At 42.3% G+C, this 22,700-nt stretch overlaps 1 long non-coding RNA gene across 1 annotated transcript; it reads left to right on the forward strand.

The window, feature by feature from the left end:
- Positions 1 to 1,385: 1,385 nt before the first annotated feature.
- LOC137352066 (uncharacterized) lies at positions 1,386 to 20,779 on the forward strand. The gene is made up of 3 exons (XR_010969630.1): positions 1,386 to 1,471; positions 10,716 to 10,918; positions 20,642 to 20,779. It is a non-coding gene; the product is annotated as an uncharacterized lncRNA (long non-coding RNA).
- The last annotated feature ends 1,921 nt before the right edge of the window (positions 20,780 to 22,700 follow it).

The following is a 22,700-nucleotide window of genomic DNA, read 5'->3' on the forward strand; positions in this document are numbered from 1 at the left end:
TCAGGCAGTTTTGTAAATTTTTCGAGTGCTTGTTGGTTTGGACTCCCAAGTCAGAAGCACTGAGCATTAAAAAATGGGCTTATGCTTGCTTTTCATCTTCTCTTTTCATTGCTTTGATTAAAGCATAGGAACTACTTTCAAAAACAAATCTCAAATTACAATCAGGAATGTAGATTGGGTTATGTAGGGGTTTCAGTTCCATTCCTCCTTACAATGATTCTTGGAGCCCAGAATTACAAGAACCAGATACATGTGACAAATAGATTTTGGTTCAACCCAAATTCGTTTGTTTATTAGACCAACAAAACCACTGTGCAAATCCCTCTATGATTTGACTGAAGCTTACAATCACTCACGTGACTGGTCATTACCAATGTTGATTGTAGGCCTGGGTTTGGAGGTGACCGGTCCCCATCCTTCTTCACCTGACTTCAGTGCCTACGCTCTGATGTTCTCCTTTCTTATAGTATCCCAGCCAAGCTATTCCACGCCTGGGCCTCAGTAATCAGCCTGCTGAGCCGCCTAATCTTTCACACCTCTTTATCTTGGTCTTTCAGTCTCCTGAGCTATGCAGAATTGCAAGGTCAGAGACACTCCTTATCTTCTCCCCTGCTGTCTACATAGCATGAAGTGATGGGCACGTAGTTCATGGCATTGCTCAGGCATTTAATGCGTCTTCATTCTTGCCAGGAACTGATCGTGATTTCATAATGTCAGTTAACTTGTGGCATTGTCCAGTTGTTAACGTCCTCCAAGCTGATCATGAGTCAGAGTTTCAGTTAACTTATTCCTCCTGTGCATCAAGGTTAATTGTTTCATGTCCTTCAATTAGCAGTGGGAATTGGTTGAGAGCAGCAAGCAATAGCAGGAGGGACAGACTGGGGAGGGTGGGGAGGTGGGGACAAAGGGCAGGTGCCTGGGGGGGGTGGGACAGTTGAGTGAGAGGGAAAGGGGTATAGGCGTGCAAGTGGGGCCAGGAGAAATCAGGAAAATCATGGGTGATGAGGGCAGATAGGGTGGAAGGGTAGGAGGGGGATGAAGGAATGCATGGATAGGTAACATTACTCCTTCATCTAGAAGGGTTAAAAGAGGAAAGTGGTTTCCCAGCATAGTGCTCATACAAGAAAGTAAACTGTTGAAGGTATATCCTTTCTGGATCATGCCCTGCACTTACAAAGTCGCTTAGACAACTGTGAGTGGGAATGAACTTTAAGTTGTTTTGAATGCTTTCCATGCTATTATCATGATGGTAAAAGCACAAAGCAAACACTTAAACATGATGCAATGAACAATATATTACTCCTAGTTCAGGTCAAGAGTGCAACTTGCAAGTTTAGCAGCAGAAATGGACTTCTGTTTTGGATCGCTTAAAGGCAACCTCTGCTAATAGAAAGGAGGAAATGAGAGCAAAACCCCTCAACAGCAGTTGAAAACACAATTTCATCCGACAGTGAACACATGAATATTGCAAGTAAGTTCTTTCACCCAGCAAAGTAATAGTGGAATGAGGCAAATACCTATTTAGAAACCACAGATAGACTAAGGGCAGTCCTCCATTTTGAATCTGAGGGATGGCAGCTACCATTTTAAATTGAGCTACTTAAAAAAAGGAATAAAGATATAAATCTGCAACTCCATGATGTGATAGACTGTAGATTGTGTGACCCTAAACTCTATAGGTGTCTATTTTAATAGAAGTATTAAACATTGTGCACAGTTCTTGTAAGTATCAGAATAAGTCAGCAGGAGTAGTGAGGAGAGGCAGCTGAGAGGAACTGTTAGGTGACTGGCCTACTGTTATTAAGCCTGAGGTAAATGGCATGGTGGAGAATAGCATTTCCTGCCTTTCAGGTGGAGCTGGGAGGACTCTGTGAGATCTAACATGATATGTAGGTAAAATTGTAAGTGTGGCAGAAAGGTATGATGAGAGAATTGTGGTCGAGAAGAGTACAAAAGTTTACAAACCAATCACTTTGTTGGCTCTCTGTCAATTCACTCTTTTAGACAATACTGTTTAAGGACTACATTTGGTTGTGCATTAAGTCATTAACTCAATCAAAAAACAAAATGAGGGATGCTGTTTCTAAGGCAGCAAGTTATGCTTCACTGGTGAATTTCCCACACTGGACACCATTCTGCCAGTTAACTTATGCTTTGCTTGGAATATTTTGGATGATCTCAAAGAGTGAGCCATTAATTTGCTATTAAATCTGAATTAGCATTGGCACTCATTTATTGTACACCCAGTCTATGAGCTGACAGCACGCCACCTCTGATAACATGATCTTCCTTTGCTGTTGAGGTTCTTCATCAGAATTTAGGTTCTAAGCTTTAACTGAGTCTCCTCTTTAGCAGGCTACAAGGGTTGAGTAATAGAGGTTCTGTACTTCTCCAAACTGCTGGTGAATATTTGAGTAAAGAACAGCTCACAGTAGCAAGTGATTAGCTTTGCTACCACGATTGCTCCACTGTTGACAAACAGTTTCATTCTTGTTCAGCTTTTCGTACTTGCACGTGCACTGAACTTGAAAATAAAACTAACAGAACATTTCTCTCCCTTCAATAACCAGGCATTTTAAAACCCAAGTTTGATGGCATCTGACCAAGTGTCCTATGTCTCCTACTCCTACCACCTCACAAGTACTTAAGAGGTCTTGAGGATTACAGGATAACAAAGCTGCTTCTTGTATTAAAAAAAAAATGACTAAACCACAAAGCTGGTGATTACAGGCCAATTAGTCTAATCAGAGCAGGAAGAACTGCTTCAGTACATTCACAGTTAGCTATAAAAGAAACATAAATAACTCTACTTTTGTAGGGAGCAGACACCAGAGTTTTGGATGGAATGTGTCATGCCTTACATGCGTTCTGGAATTCTTTCAGTGGGTAGTTAAGCCAGTTGGCAAAGTAAATTCAGTAGATTAAAGGGGTGATCCCACAATAAAATGCTCCCAGCGAGTGCATCATGGGAAATATCGGATGTGTCAAGATTTTCCATTGAGCTGTATGCCTGTGATTTTCTTATTTGTGTTCCTTGCAAGTATCCTTCCACACTGGATCATGGAACCAACTCGGTTATTGATGTGCTTTTTCAAAGGCATTTGGGAAAGTTGCTCTGAGACTGGTAGAAAAGGTAGGGCTCATGGAATAATGATGAGTGGAGTTGATGGATTGAGAATCAAAGATAAATGGTGGTTATGAATAGAAAATGCTCTTGCTCAGGAGAGAAAAAACACATAGTGGTGTTCGACAGAGATTTTTCTGGAATCCTTGCTCACTATATTTTTTAATAATATGGAAGATGGTGTGTGTTGTGGTGTTAAATTTGATGTTGATACAAAGATGTGTAAGTAGGAAATAAATAGAAAGGAGTTTTTTTTTAATTTGTGTTCATGGGATGTGGGCATCACTGGCTAGACCAGCATTTATTGCCCATCCCTAATTGCCCTTGAGAAGGTGGTGGTGAGCTGTCTTCTTAAACTGCTGCACTCCATGGGGTGTAAGTACACCAACAGTGCTGTAAGGAAGGGTGATATAGTTCCAAGTCAGGATGATGTGCAGCACACAAACAGACTATTTGGCCCAACTGGTCTTTACTGGTGTTTATGTTCCACATGAGCTCCCTCCCATCCCTCTTAATCCATCCTTATCAGCATGTCCTCCTACTGGTTTCTCCTTCATGTGTTTGTCTAGCTTCCTTTTAAATGTGTTTATCCTATTCATCTCAACCAGTCCATGTGGTAGCAAGTTCCATATTCTGACCACTTTCTAGGTAAAGCAGTTTCTCCTAATTTTTGTTATTAGATTTATTAGTGACTCCTCCCACCCCCTACATGTGGAAACTTCTTTATGTCTATCTTATCAAAACCCTGCAACATATTTTTTATTCGTTCACGGGATGTGGGTGTCGCTGGCAAGACCAGCATTTATTGCCCTTCCCTAATTGCCCTTGAGAAGGTGGTGGTGAGCTGCCTTCTTGAACCACTGCAGTCCATGTGAGGTAGGTACACCCACAGTGCTGTTAGGAAGGGAGTTCCAGGATTTTGACCTAGCGACCGTGAAGGAACGGCGATATAGTTCCAAGTCAGGATCGTGTGTGGCACTGAGGGGAACTAGCAGGTGGTGGTGTTCCCATGCGTCTGCTACTCTTGTCCTTCTGGATGGTAGAGGTCGCAGGTTTGGAAGGTGCTGTCAAATAAGACAACAGCTGAAAGACTTCTATGAGGTCACCCCTCAGCCTTCTTTATATTGTATGAGGATTTGATGTATTCCTATTGAGAACGTGCTTTGGCAACCACCTGTAAGATTGCTGATTGGATGTGAGCATGTGAACTGTTGTTGTTCACAACAAATGTGTAAAATCAGCGTTTACACATCACTTCATGCAGTGATTTAACAGAAAAACCTTTATTGTTTACTCAGTTTCGACTTCACATAGAGAGTCTTGCTTTAAGATAATGGGACCAATAATGTGATATTGAAGCCATCCCTTATTTTTGGGCCTGAAGGGTTAAGGAGTACTCTGCACTGATGTGCATAGCATGCCACCATGTCACAGGGGAACCTTTTCAGCAGTTGCAGCTTGTACTGATTCATGTAAGACTCATTGAAGGATACAGTTTTATTTAAATGAGGGTCTCTCTGCATAATGAGAACATGTTGTGGAAGCTGTACTTGATAGATTGAGTATCCATATAAAGTAGGTGCTGCTAAGGAGGTCCGTTCCCTTCAGTTGGCTTCTTGTTATGAAAGGTGCATTGCTGTCCTATCTCTTGGCAGCTGATTGTTCAGCAAGATTAAAACTGTGAAGAGAGAGAAGGAAGTTATCAAAACATGCTAGAGTCTTCCTGATAGTTAATGTTCTTCTGCATCCAGCATTCAGATGTTGGTGTGACCAGGGCATTGGTGTTGTCAACTCTGTTTGGATTTATCTCTGGAGGTGGCATCACGTGGTCTCCCGCCACCAACTTCCCTGCCCCCGAACCCCTACCATTGGTCAAAAAACATGTCTATACTCACTATGTACCACCTTCCTATACCAATTGCAAAGCAAATAGACTATTATGCGATTGGATAATTTTTGTCTGTCTGTCAAACAACGTTCTTCCCATCTCCAATATTTTTACAGCTAGTAAATGAAGTGTTCAAAAGATATGATAAGAAGAACCACAATCTTTGTAATGCCTCTTATGATTTTTCTACTGGATTGCTCACAGTAATGCTCTGGAGATTCATTTTTAATTCCTGTAGACTCCAGTGTAATGCTCGTGGGTGTACAGATTCATTGTAGATTCTGGAAGAGGAGGCATGGTACTTGTGCTGCCATATCACATGCTGCACTTGTGTAGGTCTTTCCGCTGATTCTTGTGCCTACAGGGTCAAGGTTGTTATCTAGACCTGTCCATAGAAGTCTGCCAGTGCCAATTTAGATTCCCAAAGGAAGTTATCAGTCAGACACAGTCTATTTTCAGCACAGGGCTCTGTCAGTGGCTGTCAAGATGCTTAGACTACCATTTCTTTCCAAGCGCATCTGGGAGATTTTTATCACAGGCCATGCTGCACAATTGTATCAAACTGATGCATTGTTTGACAGGGCCAGAGATTTATTTGCCTCTGACTGCTTTTCATAGTAAATTCAAAGAGAAACCCTCCAATTCAGTGTGCAAGATTCCCAGAAGTGCCCGGTATCACTGACTGATGTGGCCAGACTTGCACGTAACAACAGCTTATAGTTATGTAATGCCTTTAATGTAATAAAATGTCCCAGGGTGCTTCACAGGAGCATTAAAAAGCAAAATTTGACACTGAACCGCATAAGGTGATATTAGGCCAGATTGCCAAAATCTTGGCCAAAGGGGTAGATTTTGAGGAGTGTTTTAAGGGAGGAGAGAGAGGCAGAGAGGTTTTAGGGAGGGAGTTCCAGAGCTTCGGGCTTAAACTGCTGAAGGCACAGCAGCAAATGGTGGAGCAGTTAAATCAGGGATGCTCAAGAGATCAGAATTAGCGGAGTGCAGATGTCACAGAGGGTTGTAGGGCTGGAGGAAATTACAGAGATAGGGAGGGATGAGGCCATGGAGGGGTTTGAAAATGAGGATGAGAATTTTAAAATCAAGACATTGCTTAACCGGGAGGCAATGTAGGTCAGCAAGCACAGGTGTGATAGGGGAATAGGGGAACGGGACTTGGTGTGAGCTAAGACACGGGCAGCAGAGTTTTGGATAACCTCAAGTTTATGGAGCGTAGAATGTGGGAGACCAGCCAGGAGTGCGTTGGAATAGCCAAACCTACAGGAAACAAAGGCATGGATGAGGTTTTCAACAGCAGATGAATCGGGTAATGTTACAGGTGTGGAACGACGTGGTCTCAGTGATGGTGCGAACATGTGTTCATAAGCTCATCTCAAGGTCAAATATGACATGAAGTTTGCGAACTGTTTGGTTCAGCCTCAGTCAGTTTCCAGGGAGGGATAGAGTTTGTCAGGGGACAGAAGACAATAGCTGCAGTCTTGTCATTAACGAAAACGACAAGTATTTGTATAGCACCTGTAAAAGTAATAAAAGGTCAAAGGTGCTTCACAGAAGTGTTATAAAGTAAAATTTGACACTGAGCCACAAAAAGACATATTAGGGCAGGTGGTCTAAAGCTTGGTCAAAGAGGTAGGCTTTAAGGAGCATCTTAAAGGAAGAAAGAGAAGTAGAGAGGCGGAGAGGTGTAGGGAGGGAATTCCAGACCTTAGGCTAAACGGACTGCTGTTCATGAATTGAAGGGACTGCCATTCGGATGCTACAGGTGGTCTGTGCCCATCGACACACATTTCACTGTCTGCATCCATGATATGTTCGCACTGAAGAAAGCTAGGATGGCAGCAATATTTGAAGGGCCAAAACTCTAACGATGTCTATTTAGTAATGAGGGATATGTCCTTATGATACCAGTTCAGTAGTCAAGGGCAATAATTAAAGAGAGGAACAATATGGTCCATGTCACTGCCGCGTCAGAGTGAAAAACAACCTGTTTCCTGGAATAGCTATTCCATTGCCGGGACTGACTTAGGGTGCATGTTATAGTTAAGATCCTCGTTGCTTGTTTTGTCCTCCACAAATTTGCTCTACAAACGGGCCTAATGAGGGCCAGGAGAAGAATAGCAGCAAGAAGCTGAGGCAACTTGGCCAATTGTGAGAGGAAAGAATTGGTCTGCTGAATGAGTTGTTCAGTTTGCTGCAGTCATCAGGAGAGGATCTAATTGCATAACATTTTCTAGCCTTTTTCTGGCAATCTATAGCCAGCTTTCTCATGTGTGCCCAATCCCAGGCTAAATAAACCTTACCCTCCATTGGGCATCTCACTCATGAATGCAACTTTATTTTTTCCCCATAACTTGACTTGACCTCATACCAAATCAGCTGATGAGACGCAACAACAACATGAAATTATATAGCACCTTTAGTGTAGTAAGGCATCCCAAGGCTCTTTACAGGAGCATTATCAAAGAAAATTTGACACCGAGCCACATAAGGAAATTTTAGGATGTGTTAAAATCAAGTGAGAAGGGGTTGAATGGCCCTCCTCGTGTCCTTCCTTGTTTGACCGTAACAGGGTTTATTTCTTTGAAACAATGGATGTGCTTACCAATTCAGTGAGTATTTAACCCTTTATGTGCAATGATCATAAAAGAACCAATCAGACAGGTTTTCTTGAGTTTAAACAAGAAAGAGGTTAGTTTATTGTACTTAAAAGCAAAACCCGATCTAAGTAAAAGTAATAAACTATGCTCCAACTTTCATGCACATACAAATATAAGAATCACACACACACAAATAGGTTACAGAGTGATGAAGAATAGATTGGTTGGATTAGAGGTCAGAACAAATGAAAGAGTATACAGTCTGTGGAATCTGGTAATTCAGTTGTCTTCCAGCTGAACTCGTGGTCCTGAAGTTTCTGGCTGGTAGAGATGGCTACCTATTTCAGAGTTTTCTTGGAGGCAGTGATGTAGATGGTTTTCTCCACGGAGTCTCTGTCTGCAGCAATGATAGACTTGGCTGTTTTGCAGCCTACAGACAGGGTCCAAACTTACAACATTTCCTGGAGAGAGAGACAGACCACTTGAGTCCTGCACTGGTTAAAAACTCAGAAGCTTGTCTAATGTATCCAAAAGAAACTCCAAGTTTTCACACAGATGGCGAGATTGTCACATGTTTGTCCCAGTGTATTCTCTTTTGCACTTTAATGAATTCCAAGTCTAAGAATTCCAATCTCTCCTAGGCCTTATTGTTTCAATGTTTACCCTTTGAGGTTTGTCTCCACAAGTGTTAATGTTCCAAGATGGCTTTGAATGTCTTGCTAATGACACCGATACCAGGTAGCTCATTCAAGCTGCTCAAGCCATTGTTCTGGATGAGGGCTATCCAGACATGTGCCTCCACCTTGATACTTTGAAATATGAGGATTTTCAATGCAATATGGTGGCCATCTTATCTGTTTTCTTTTTTAAAAATTTGATTTAGGTTTCTAGTCGATGAATTAAAAATCATTATTCAGCATAGCATGTTCATGACAGATGGGTGACCAAAAGGTTGGTCAAAGAGAAAGGTTTTTCAAGGAGTGTCTTTAAGCAGGAGAGAGTGGTGGAGAGGTTTAGGGAGGGAATTCCAGAGCTTAGGGGCCAGGCAATGGTGGAACGATGAAAATTGGGGATGTTCAAGAGGCCAGAGATGGAGGAGCACAGACATCACACTCTAGTACTGGTTAAGGCAACTTTTATTAACCCTTATAGTGTATTGTGCTGCTGTATTCTGTGTGCTTTTCCCCAATGTTTCCCCTCAAAGTATACAATGTACTAGATGTCTTTTCATGTAGATCAATACAACAGCGTACATGAGTAACCCCAGATGTGATCATAGATAGAAAAGGTCACCAGGTCCTATCAGAAGACCAGTTTCCAGTAATAGTCCTGAGGCAAACCCTAATCAATAAGGCCTTCAATTAGATGCTTGTTCCGCCCAGTTCACAGTTATGTCCAAACAGTCCTAATGAAGCACAACGTCAGTTGGGTGGATATAAAGCTTGCCCCATCACTCTAAATTCACAGATTGTACAGGAAAAGACAATGTGGCTATCAGATCATGAGGACAGGTTTTAGGTAGGGGACAGCCAGGCAAATTCTCTTGCAGTTGCTCATGAGTAGTATCCATGTCAATCAATACAATTGAGAATGATTCCGCATTATGATACTGCTTGTCAGCCTTGGCTCTGTGATAACATTCTCACCTCTGATTCAAAAGGTTGTGAATTCAAGTCGCACTCTTGTGACTTGGGCACATAATCTAAGCCACTAATTAAGTGCAGTACTGAGGGAATGCTGCATTGTCAGAATGCCATCATTCAGATGAAACATTAAACTGAGTCCCAGACTGTGTTCTTAGTTGGATGTAAAAGATTCCATGGCATTGTTTGCAAATTGGCTGCATATTTCTGTACATTACAGGAGTAACTACACTTCAAAAGTGCCTCATTGGCTACAGATGGCTTAGAGTTTGTGAAAAGACCAGTTCTTTATTTCTATTACTGTGGCGGAAACCCCACATGCCAAATGGAAATATTAATTTCGTCATATGGAACTTTGCCTGAGACTTTTACTGGACATTATTATAAATAACTTTTAAAAAGCAGAACAGAGCAACTAAAGATGGCCACGCAGAAATTTGCACATGAAAAGCCAAAGGCCATCTGGAGGCAGAGGTGATTACCCAGTCTAGCTAGAACAATGGAGTGCTGTCTGATTAAATTACCCAGAATGGTTTTGTCAATGTTGATGTCAAAAGCCATCAACACCCATTGACTTTGAAAGAGCCAGCCTCCCCCTTACCAAGTTTATCTGAATAGCCTTGAACTTCAAAGATCATTCCAGAAGGTGCTGTTTCAAACAGAGGTGGTCACATGACATGACTGCCTGTGTAACTCTGAGAGTTCGTGAATTGTACCTCAGAAAGACAGTAACTGAACTCCAAGAAAGGACCTCCCTCTCTCTCTCTCACAAAGTCCCAGGGAAGCCTCAGTGGCAGCTACTAAGCCTCAAGACTACAGATTCTTACAGTCACCAAGCAGGGAACACAGATAAAGCCCCTCTCCTGCTTTCCAGAACCAGAGAAGCAAGCCCGAATTGTGCATGTGGCCCAACAAGGATTTCAAGACTTTGACTTCAACTAAAGACACTTAGACTCAGTATTTAAATTCCACTTATTACAGACTTTACTTCAACCTCCTAACTTTGTTTATTCCTCCGTAATCTATTTGTGTGTGTGCCTATATGTGAGTGTGGATGCATCGCGTATTTTAATAATTTTAACTGGTTTAGAGTGATAAGGTTAATAAACTTACATCTTTCTTATTAGAACCCAAGAAACCATTTCTGGTTCATCTGCAAGTATATATTAGAGTAACAGGAGCAAGTGCTCATTGAGTTGGTAAGTTTAATCACTGTGTTTAGCAGATACATTCTGTTGCAGTCAAACCAGAGAAAGGGCGAAAGGGGAGCCTGAAACCCCTTCCTAACTTGGTCATCACAATTACTGACTACAAGCAAAGGGTTTTTTTATTATCCACATTTACTGCACTGCCAACATGGGGGGATATTCATAGTTTTTTTTTACTCCAGTAAGGTTGTCTAAAATGGTATGTAGTATGTAAAATGACATTTACAATTTCCTGAAAAGGAGGGCACTTACCTTTGGGAGAGCAGCGGAGAGGATCAGATCTGCGGGAAGAACACAGAGCAAGGAGCGGATAAATACAGACTGAGGATTGCGGCCTAGAGCACTTGCCTTCCGGAAGAGCAGCGGAGAGGAGTACAGGCGTGCCAGAGTTTGAAAACAAAGTGAGCAGTGACATCACAGGAAAGCTGGAAGGTGATTGATTGGTGAGTAACTGCTGTTAGGGAATAACTCTAAATAGCTGGGTCAGTACATTACTGTTAGGGTGTGGGTGTAAATAGCTTAATAATAAGGAACAAGTGAGTAGCTGTTTCTTTTTTCAGTAAGGTTTATTTTAACTAGTGAACTGTATTGATTTTAGTAGGACTTAGCAGTACTAGCAAGGTTTTAGGAATAATTCTAAGTTGTTGTAGTATTGGTAAGTTTTTTTTAGCAGTAGCAAAGGGTAAACTAATAAATAAAGGAATGGCAGGGTTGTTTCAATCTCGAGAGTGCACCTCCTGTGCATTGTGGGAGCTCCAGGACACTTTCCGTATCCTGGAGAACCATTTGTGCAGGACGTGTCGTCAATTGAAGCAGCTTGAGCTGGTTTTGGAACTTGAGCGGCAGTTGGTAACACTGCGGTGCATTCATGAGGATGAGAGCTACGTGGATAGCACATTAATAGATGTGGCACCCCACAGCTTAAGAGTATGTAGGGAGAGAGGGAATTGGTGACTGAAAGACAGTCAAAAAGAATCAGGCAGGTAGTGCAGGAGACCCCTGAGTGCGTCTCTCTGTCCAACAGGTATTCAGTTCTGAATACTGAGGAAAGTGATGCTTCACCTAGGGCGTGCAGCCAGAGCCAAGTCCATGGCACCATGGGTGGCTCAGCTGTACGGGGTGGGGGTGGGGGGGGGGGTAAAGGGAAGACTGGATGAGCCATAGTGATAGGTGATTCAATAGTCCTACTAAAAATCAATAGTCAGGGGAACAGACAGGTGTTTCTGTGGTGGCAGACGTGAATCCAGGATGGTGTGTTGCCTCCCTGGTGCCAGGGTAAAGGATGTCACTGAGCGGCTGCAGAGCATCCTGAAGGGGGAAGGTGAACAGCCAGAAGTCGTGGTCCACATCAGAATCAATGACATAGGTAGAAAGACGTATGTGGTCTTGCAGTCAGAATTTAGGGAGCTTGGTAAGAAATTGGTAAGCAGGATCTCAAAAGTAGTAATCTTCGGATTACTCCCAGTGCCACACGCAAATGAGTATAGAAATAGAAGGATTACTCAGATGGATGCGTGGCTGGAAAGATGGTGCAGGAGGGAGGGCTTCAGATTTCTGGGACATTGGGACTGGCTCTGGGGGAGGTGGGGGGGCATAGGGCCTGTACAGTCCAGGTGGGTTCCACCTGAACAGAGCCGGGACTGAGTTCCTTGCAGGACGTTTTGCTAGTGCTATTGGAGAGGGTTTAAATTAGTTTGGCAGGGGGATGGGGACCTGAGGGTAGTTTCAACTGGGACAAAATCAGAAATCAAAATGGAAGGCAGAAAATTAGTCGATGAATCTGGAAGGCAGAGGAAACAAAGATTAGAAAATAAAGTTTGGCAGTGCTCAAGGGTATCTACGTCAATGCAAGGAGTATAGTAAATAAAGCAATAATAAAAACAAGAAATGCTGGAACCACTCAGCAGGTCTGGCAGCATCTGTGGAAAGAGAAGCAGAGTTAACGTTTCGGGTCAGTGACCCTTCATCGGAACTGACAAATATTAGAAAAGTCACAGGTTATAAGTAGGTGAGGTGGGGGTGGGGCAAGAGATAACAAAGGAGGTCGAGATTGGACCAGGCCACATATGACCCGAAACGTTAACTCTGCTTCTCTTTTCACAGATGCTGCCAGACCTGCTGAGTGGTTCCAGCATTTCTTGTTTTTATTTCAGATTTCCAGCATCCGCAGTATTTTGCTTTTATTTTAGTAAATAAAGCAGTTGAGCTGAGGGCACAGATAGACATGTGGCAGTCTGATATCATAGCTATTACAGAAACATGGCTTAAGGAGGAACAGGAATGGCAGCTCAACGTTCCTGGTTACAGGGTTTTCAGAGACGATAGGGAGGGGGATAAGAAAGGAGGGGGAGTGGCAATTTTGGTCAAGAAAATTATTACAGCAATGAGGAGGGATGATATGTTGGAAGGTTAATCAAATGAGGCCATATGGATTGAGCTAAGGAACAAAAAAGGGGCAATCACACTGCTGGGAGTGTACTATAGACCCCCCAAACATTCAGAGGGAGATAGAAGAGCAGATATGGAGGCAAATCTCTGAGAAGTGCAAGAACAATAGGGCAGTAATAGTAGGGGATTTTAATTACCCCAATATTAACTGGGATAGTTTTAGAAAGGAATTGAGGGAGCAGAATTCTTGAGGTGCATTCGGGAGAACCTTTTTCCCAGTATGTTGCAAGTCCATCAAGAGAGGGTGCAGATTTAGACTTAGTTTTAGGAAATGAAGATGGCCAGGTGGAAGGAGTGGCAGTGGGAGAGCATTTTGGTGGTAGTGATCATAATTCAGTCAGTTTTAACATAATTATGGAAAAGGAGAGAGATAGAACAGGAGTTAGAGTTCTCAACTGGGGCACGGCCAATGTTACTAAACTGAGGTAAAATCAAAATACTGTGGATGCTGGAAATCTGAAATAAAAACAAGAAATGCTGGAAATACTCAGCAGGTCTGGCAGCATCTGTGGAGAGAGAAGCAGAGTTAACGTTTCAGGTCAGTGACCCTTCTTCGGAACGAAGCTCAAGGAACAGCATCTCATTTACCGATTAGGCACACTACAGCCTGCCGGACTGAACATTGAGTTGAGTTCCGAAGAAGGGTAACTGACCCGAAACGTTAACTCTGCTTCTCTCTCCACAGGTGCTGCCAGATCTGCTGAGTTTTTCCGGCGTTTCTTGTTTTTATCACTAAACTGAGGAGTGATTTAGCGAAAGTGGACTGGAAACAGCCACTTGATGGTAAATCAGTGTCAGAACAGTGGGAGGCATTCAAAGGGGAGGTTCAAGGGATTCAGAGTAAACATGCTCCCACAAAGAAAAAGGGTGAGGTGGCCAAATCTAGAACCCCATGGACATCAAGGAGCCTACAGGGTAAGATAAGGCAGAAAAGGAAAGCTTATGTCCGACACTGAGAACTCAATACTACAGAAAGACGAGAGGAGTACAGAAAGTGAAGGGGTGAAATCAAAAAGGAAATTAGGAAAGCAAAGAGAGGGCATGAAAGAATATTGGCAAGCAAAATCAAGGTGAACCCAAACATGTTTTATCAATTCATTAAGAGTAAGAGGATAACTAAGGAGAGAGTAAGGCCCATAAAAGACCAAAAAGGTAACCAATGTGTAGGAGCGGAAGATATTGGTATGGTTCTTCATAAATACTTTATGTCTGTCTTCACAAAAGAGGGGGACGAAGCAGATATAGTAGTTAAGGAGGAAGAGTATGAAGTATTTGATGTGATAAACATAGGGAGGAAGTATTATTGGGATTAGCCAAATGAAATTTATCCTCGGCTATTAAAAGCAAGAGAGGAAATAGCAGAGGGTCTGACCATCATTTTCCAGTCCTCAAAGGATACAGGTGTGGTGCCGAAGGATTGGAGAATTGCTAACATTGTACCTCTGTTTAAAAAAGGAGCACAGGATAGACCGAATAATTACAGGCCAGTCAGTCTGACCTCAGTAGTGGGCAAATTATTGGAATCTATTCTGAGAGACAGGATAAACTGTTACTTAGAATAGCACAGGTTAATCAAGGATAGTCAGCATGGATTTTTTAAGGGAAGATCTTGTTTGACCAACTTGATCGAAATTTTTGAAGAGATAACAAGGAAGATAGATGAGGGTAGTGCAGTTGATGTGATCTGCATGGATTTTAGCAACGATTTTGACAAGGTCCCACATGGCAGACAACTTAAATAAAGAAGATTCCAAGGGATCCAGGGAAATGCAGCAAGGTGGATACAAAATTGGCTCAGTGGCAGGAAACAAAGGGTAATTGTTGATGGCTGTTTTAGTGCCTGGAGGGCTGTTTCCAGTGGTGTTTCACAGGGCTCAGTACTGGGTCCCCTGCTTTTTGTGGTGTATATTAACAATTTGAATGTAAATGTAGGGGGCACGATCAAAAAGTTTGCAGATGGCACAAAGATTGGCCATGTGCTAGATAGTGAGGATGATAGCTGTCGGCTGCAGGAAGATATTGATGGTCTGGTCAGATGGGCAGAAAAGTGGCAAATGGAATTCAACTTGGAGAAGTTTGACCTCCTCAAGTGAGGCATTTGGGAAAGTCAAATAAGGCAAAGGAATACACGATTAATGGGAGAATGCTGAAAGGTGTAGAGTAAGTTAGGGACCTTGGAGTGAATGTCCACAGATCCCTGAAGGTAGCAGGACAGGTCGATAAGGTGGTTAAGATGGCATATGGAATCCTTTCCTTTATTAGCTGAGGTATAGAATACAAGAACAGGGAGGTTATGCTGGAACTGTATAACACATTGGTTACGCCACAACTTGAGTACTGTGTGATGTTCTGGCCAACTCATTACAGAAAGGATGTAATTGCACTAGCCAGGGTACAGAAGAGATTTGCGAGGATGTTGCCAGAACTGGAAAAGTGCAGCTATGAGGAAAGATTGGATAGGCTGGGGTTGTTCTCCTTGGAACAGAGAAGGCTGAGGGGAGATCTTATGTACAGAATTTTGAAGGGCCTGGATAGAGTGGAGGTGAAGGGTCTATTCACCTTAGCAGAGAGGTCAGTGATGAGGGGGCATAGATTTAAAGTATTGGTAGAAAAATTAGAGGGGCGATGAGGAAAAACATTTTCACCCAGAGGGTGGTGATGGTCTGGAACTCACTGCCTGAAAGAGTAGTTGAGGCAGAGACCCCTCAACTCATTCAAAAGGAGTCTGGATATGCACCTCAAGTTGCAGGGCTACTGACCAAATACTGGAAAATGGGCTTAGAATAGGTGGCTCATTTTTCAGCCAACACGGACATGATGGGCCAAGTGGCCTCTTTCGGTGCTTTAAACTTTCTTTCTATGATTCTATGACTTCTTTACTCTGGAGGAATGCAATCATGAGGTAATACATAAATGATCATTTTGAGACAAAATTTTCACACTTTTTATTTGTGTGCTGACATCGGCATACACTTAATATAGTTTTGGGATTAGAAAAATGCAGACGATAACACACCATCTGCTTTGTGTTATGAGGCAGTAACACATAAAGGATTTAAGCTGACACCATGAACTGATGAAGTTTATTAGTGTCTCTGCAAATTGAGATGTGTTATATGTGCTTGGAACACACTCCGGAGTGTGGTATTCTGTCTAACTTGTGGATAAGCTACAATATTGCTGATGAGTATGCTGGGATTTGGAGTCAGATTTCCAATGTTTACTGCAGTGGCCATCTGCCCATTACTATATTACAGCAAATTTACTGAAGCAGTAGATCACGTAATAAGTACAGGGTAACAAAAAAAGTATGCTTTCCTGATACCGATGGAGACAAGGACTCACAAATATAGGGTAGGCAATAACTTGCTGAATACTTCACAAAATTTGATAAGAATTTAAGCAAATTTGTTCCTGCCTCCCTCCCTCCCAAAAGCTCCCGACTTTCAATTATTTACACAGGGGATTGGCAATATTTATTCTCTCCAGTGTCTCTCTTTGTCACTGATACTTCCATGATTGAAAAATATTCTTCTCCTTTATTTCCCATGATGAGTTGATATGTTTTTGCTGCAGCTGTCATTTATATGGAACTGCATCAGTGATTGGTTTCACTCTGTCAAATCGCCAGTGGCCAGCACCTTGATTAAGTAGAGGCATAGAGGAATTGCAGATATGTAGATTTTTAAAAGGAGGGAATCCAGATAGAAAAGCCGTAAAATTGGTATGTGGGTTTTATACCTAGGGGCATCGACTATAAAAGCTAGGAAATTAAGTTGATTTGTACTTGACATTTGTTAGGTTGTGGTTGGAGTAATGCATGCAGTTCTGTGACCCCATCATAGGGAGGATATCAGTGCCATGGGAAACTGAAAGATCATTATGATGAAAGCATGACCAAAGATTATAGTTATGAAGAATGGCTCAAAAAATGTTTTTTCTCACTGGAATAGAGAAAACTAGGGGAGGGATCAAAGTAGATTTGCAAAATTCTGAAGGGTTTTGGGAGGATCCACGGTGAACGACTTGAGTTGCTAATCAAGGCATGGATGAAGGATTATCAGACGAAAATGAAAGGTAGAGTTAGATATTTTTCTTCCTTTGTTTATTTTTGGAAGATGAAATGCTCTACCCACAAGTAGCAATTGAAGATGAGACAACACTATCATTTAAAAGTGAACTGGACAAGGATTTGAAAAGGAATAAAAAGGGATATGGGGAAAGATGGAGAAAGAAAATGTGGTTACAGTTAGTATTAGTGACATAGACATGATGGGTCAAATGACTGCCTCTTGTGCAATGAATTGAATGATTCTGAGTCTCAGTAGCTAAGTAACAAGTCTAGTAATCTACATGAATACACGTGGTCAGACTTTTTGCATAGATGTAGATCTCAAGTGGAAACCAAAGATATACAGGCTATTCAAACACAGAAAATATGACACTGATGTTCAGTATGGCAGGCTTTCTGAGTGATGAGGAGCAGCTCTGTTTGATTAGCTTCATGAATGGGTTTTTATTCAAGAGGATCCCTGCCTGGAGGGCAGCCTGATTGACAAGCTTGGCCTCCTGTCAGCTGGGGAATGCTGCAGAAGAGGCCACTGCCTAGAAGCAGGTAAGTTTCATTGTGGGTGCAGTGATGCTTGGAGGGTTAGGGTGGCCGTGGGGTGGGGGGGGGGTGCGGGTTGCGGGTGGTTAGAGACAGATCAGAGGCAGAGATGGGTGTTCGGGAGAGCTGGGGGTTCGGTGTGGAGGGAGTCAATTGTAGGGAAGATTTGGTGATCAATGAGTACATGAGTTGGGGGGAGGGCTGGAATCATTGACAGCTGGGGGTGGGGAAGTCAGTGAATGCAGGCAAGGTTACCTGGGTGGGCTGAGGGGAAGCACTCCTGCCTCTCCTGACCCACAAGTAATGCTGGAAAGGCACTTACCTCTTCCATGCAACAGTTCTTTGCCTCCCTTTAGTGGCTGGGTTTTACCAAGGCCCAGGAAACCTGGCCGGCCAGGGTTGGACCTGGAAAGGAAAAAAATCTGAGGCATATGGCCTCAGTAAGATATTTAACTGAGCAATTCGCTTCCAGAGAGCAGACTGTACTACTCCCCCTCACCACCCTGATACATTTTAACATCCCGCCTGACACAAACCCACCCGTTTTGGGGGGGGGGGTTAGAATTCCTCTCTTTGGTTCTATGTATGAGTAATATTTTCTTGTAAAATTGTGCTTTATTTTTCTTCAGTATTACATTGCAAACTTCATTTTCAGTGAAAACTGTCAGTTTAGTGGTGAAAGCAAAACGGTGGTTGAAAAGATTTTCAAAAAACATTTGGAGTCATTTATTTGATTTGCCTGCTTGTTTTTTTCTTTTCATTGTTCGCTGTTACTGGCTGTCCTTTTTAATTTATCACATTTTGAACTTCATATTTGGTTATCATTCCTACTTCTTGTTGCTTATTGAGTAGGTAGCAAACACAATAGTTATGAGTTCTTTTGTGATTGCAAAATATGGCCCAGTCTGGTGCAAGTATGAGGGAAAAAAATCCTATAAAGCAGTACCTAGTCATGGTACCTGAGATACATTGGGCATGGGTGCCTGCATTGCCAGAGACACATCTCTTTATGCATAATAGTATTTAGGAGATAAGTCAATGAATATTAAAATAAAAAAGGGTCCATGTCAACCTACAAATCTAATGAGATGTTATCCATTCAGTCACTTAAGATTGAGAGCATCAGACATTTTAATACTGGCAGGAAAAGAGAATACATGCATATATTTTCTCAATTTAATATTTCATTAGATCAACATACTTTCAACATCTTCTTATCCCATGATAAGCAAAAGAAATAATAAAACAATAATGCAAAGCAAAATAGGAATTAACATGTGGCTTTTGTACATTGCTACCAGTAACAGTACCTGTGTTGTCTGATGTATCTTGAAATTACACATCAATTTCCGTATCATCTGATCCAATGATATTACCTCCAGTACAGAGGCTTATTAACTGGCAAAATGAATTTCTAAATACAATTTCCACTGAACATGGATACAATTCCTCACAATCAATAGACTCAAATCAGCTGTATTTTATGAGATGAGCCACTCACAAATGAACATTGAGTTGTATCTAGCCTACAGCACAGGCTATTTGACCAAAGTGGTCAATGCTAGCATTTATACTCCATCCAAGCCTCCACTTGCTCCTCTTCATCGCACCCTATCAGCATATTTTTCTACTTTTTTCTCCCACATGTGCTTATCCAGCTTCACCTTAAATGCATCTAAGCTATTTGCCTCAAATACTCCGTGTTGTAATATGTATACACCAGTGTCGACCAATTGGACTAAGCGGTCTGTTTCTGTGTTGTATGTAATACGTCTCCACTCTATCGTGGAGCTGTTTCACAACAGTTACGCTACATGTCCCACTCTATCTCCTATGTATACCTACATCACAAAAGGAATATTTTTATCCTACTTACCATCTTCTTGCATGGAACCTGTTGTCTTCTTTTGAGCCAGTGGGCAGTGCACAGCCAGAAGCCAATGTGGGCTTACTTTTAATAAGCAGGTTGGAATCCAATGTTGCCACTGGGAACCACCTGTGATCTTTACTCTTAGCCAGAAGGGGAAGCAGTTGTGGCATTCCTGCTATGCAAGTAAGATCTGGAGCAAGAAGAGGTAAGTGTTTTTTCTTAAACTTTTCTTGTGGAGCCAAGACGAGCCGAAGTTTCCTTTCCCTGCAAGAACAGTTTCGGCCTCTCCTGTCGGGAGCTCCCCATTTGCTCCCATGAAATTTTCACAAGAACTTATCCCCACAGCTCAGAAAGTAAGACTTGCATTTATATAGTACCTTTTCACATCTCAGGACACCTCAAAGCGATTTACAGCCAGTGAAGAACTTTTGAAATGTCGTGTAATGTAAGAAACATGGTGGAAAATTTGTGCATAGCAAGCCCACACAACAGTATTGTGATAATGACCAGATAATCTGTTTATAGTGGTGTTGGTTGAGTGATGAATGTTGGCAAGGACACTGGTGAAAACTACCCTGCTGTTCTTCAAAATAATGCCATTGGATCCTTTATGTCCACCTGAGAGGATAGATGAGGCCTTATTTTAACATCTCCACTGAAAGAGGACACCTCAGTGCTCCCTCAGTCCTGCACTGCAGTGTGATGTGAGCTGGCAAACCTTGCTTTGCTTTCATCCAGTGACCTCCTGGCACCTGGAATGCCATACCTGCCCACCAGCCAGCTGCTATTCTACGCCATTTCAGGAGAGCAGCTAGCCGACATGCAGATGAAGATCGGGTGCTGTTATGAATGCTGGACTTTGTGGTATGATTATGTTTTAAAAACTGTGATTTTTAATGTACTGTAAAAATGGAGTCAGAGGAAACATGTGACCTCACATCAAGTCTACTTAAAGACAAGACAGGAATCTTGGTTACCAAGACAACAAGGAACCCAGATCAAAGTTCTTTTTGAAAAGCAGATAATTATAACACCTGATGGACAATGGGTTTTGCCTTCCCAGACTCTCAGATTATAAACAAGGAGCCACTGACTCTGATAATGAAAATGCAAATTGCAATTGCTCACACCTAGAAACATAGCAAAGCCCAGGTGGTTCGGCTGTGGCCAGATATGTGGGCTCTGCATAATGAAGAAGAAAATGACTAGTGACCTATTAATTCTGGATAAATTCTACAGGTTTGAGAAATCTGCAGACTATAAGGAAGACCAGAAGACAATGACCAGCTGTGGCAGCCTTAAGGGAGAGAAAGGGAGCACCTGCTTTCAAAACACTGATACAGCAAAAGGCTGTGAAGATTCAAGCCTGATTTGAAAGTTGAGGTTTGCAGAGAAGGAAAAGATCAACAGGATCACCAGAGATCACCTTTGTCACGGAGGTCCAGGTCGAAAGTGCTCAGAAGTGAGCAAAGAGGACATTGACTTTGAGAAGCTGTGGGAGATCCAACCCATGGCAACTGGGAGGAGTTTGGGGCTTTTAGCTGCAAATATTTTGCTTCATGGAGGACTGTGCAATATATAAATATGGTATGAGGTTTTGATGTGTTTTAATAAATGAAGAAAATACCTTTCTCTGTAATTTGGAGAATTAGCAACTGACAAAGTACCCTTCAGTTAATGGTAATTTTTAGTTTAATTGTTATAATAAAAGTCTTAAAACGTGAAATCTTGTGTAATTCTTTAAGTTGGTCTGGGGAGTTCATGTTTTGTGTTTTAACATTAATGGTCTCACTGAGATTGTAACAGTGTTAGAATCCTCTGGGCATTGTGCTGGCGGAGGCCGGGGGTGCCAGGGGTTGGGTGGAGAAGTTGGTGTTCACTCCACTTCCAGCCACCTGAATCCCCCTGCAGGTTAAAACTGGGGCTAATGTTTCTGGAAAATATTTTGAATGCTTTATGAACTGTAATATAAACCCTAACATTTTCAAGGCACTGCTCCTGGTGTCGTACGTTGTTGCCAGGAACACAGTTCAATGAATTGAACATGGAGGTTGGCGCCCCCAATTTGCAGCATGCCAGTCTTATGCCATTAGATTTAATGGCCTGTGGCTGTCGATTGGAAATTCCATGCTTTATGATCATTTCAGGCTTCTCTTGGGCACTGCAGCAACATAAGCCAATCAGCTGGCCATAGATGTGTCAAGCAATGCTTGTTTGCTGTGCCAAGCAATTTCATCTTCTTCTCAAAGGACAACAGACCAAACCATGTGAGAGCTTTGGAGTTTTCTAGTGTTGCAGGATTTTTGAATGTCTTGCAGCTGAAAGATTGTATCAAATACTCCATTCCACAACACTACGACCTATGTGAACATAAAAGTGTTTCACTCTCTCAGCACTGGGTTATCCTTGCTCGGCAGGCACTGGTCATGATGGCATTTTAAAGCAGGCCACAATACCTACTTTTTGTACCTCATAAACATAAGTCTCTGAGAGCCTCCTGGGTTATCAAGGCTGTTCTGTGGAGCTGTGGCTGATGACACCTCTGTGGTATTCCGAGACACAAACTGAGCACGATTATAATGAAGCATTGCCATCCAGGGTAATCACTGAGCACAACATTGATATACTAAACCAAGAACTTATAGTTATATAGCACCTTTTATGACAACAAATTGCTGCCACCAAATTACTTTCAAAGTGCAGTCACTATTTCATAGGCAAATGAGGTAGCTAATTTACACACAGCAAGGTCCCATAAACAGCGAGACGAATGATGATTTAACCTGTTTTTAGTGGTGTTGATTGAGGGATAAATGCTGCCAGGATACTGGGAGAACTCCTCTGCTCTTCAATTACTGCCATGGGTTCTCCTGAGCGAGTAGATAAGGCCTTGGTTTAATGTCTCAGCCAAAAGCAAACACCTCCAACAGTGCAGCACTCCATTCGTACTGCACTGAAGTGCCAAGCTAGACTGTGCTCAAGTTCAAGCAGCATGCCAGGTGCTTGGGTAGATCTGGGCATGACCTGTAATGCAGCCCAGTTCGAGATTCACGGATTGTTGCTGTTTGCTTCATGCTGTTACAGGAGAAGGTTACAGGGATGTGGAAGATTGAGGCTATGAAGGCATTTGAGCCATTACGAAACAGAAGGAGGCCATGAGGCAGATCGAGTCTATGCTGGCTGTCTGTAGAGCAATCCACTCAGTCCCATTCCCCCACTCTATCCCCAAAGCTCTGCAAGTTTATTTCCATCAAGTGTCCATCTAACTTTTGAAATAATTTAACATCTCCACTTCTAC

The sequence above is a fragment of the Heterodontus francisci genome, chromosome 3 (genome assembly GCF_036365525.1).
Source record: "Heterodontus francisci isolate sHetFra1 chromosome 3, sHetFra1.hap1, whole genome shotgun sequence".
In the NCBI taxonomy this organism is placed as follows: domain Eukaryota; kingdom Metazoa; phylum Chordata; class Chondrichthyes; order Heterodontiformes; family Heterodontidae; genus Heterodontus; species Heterodontus francisci.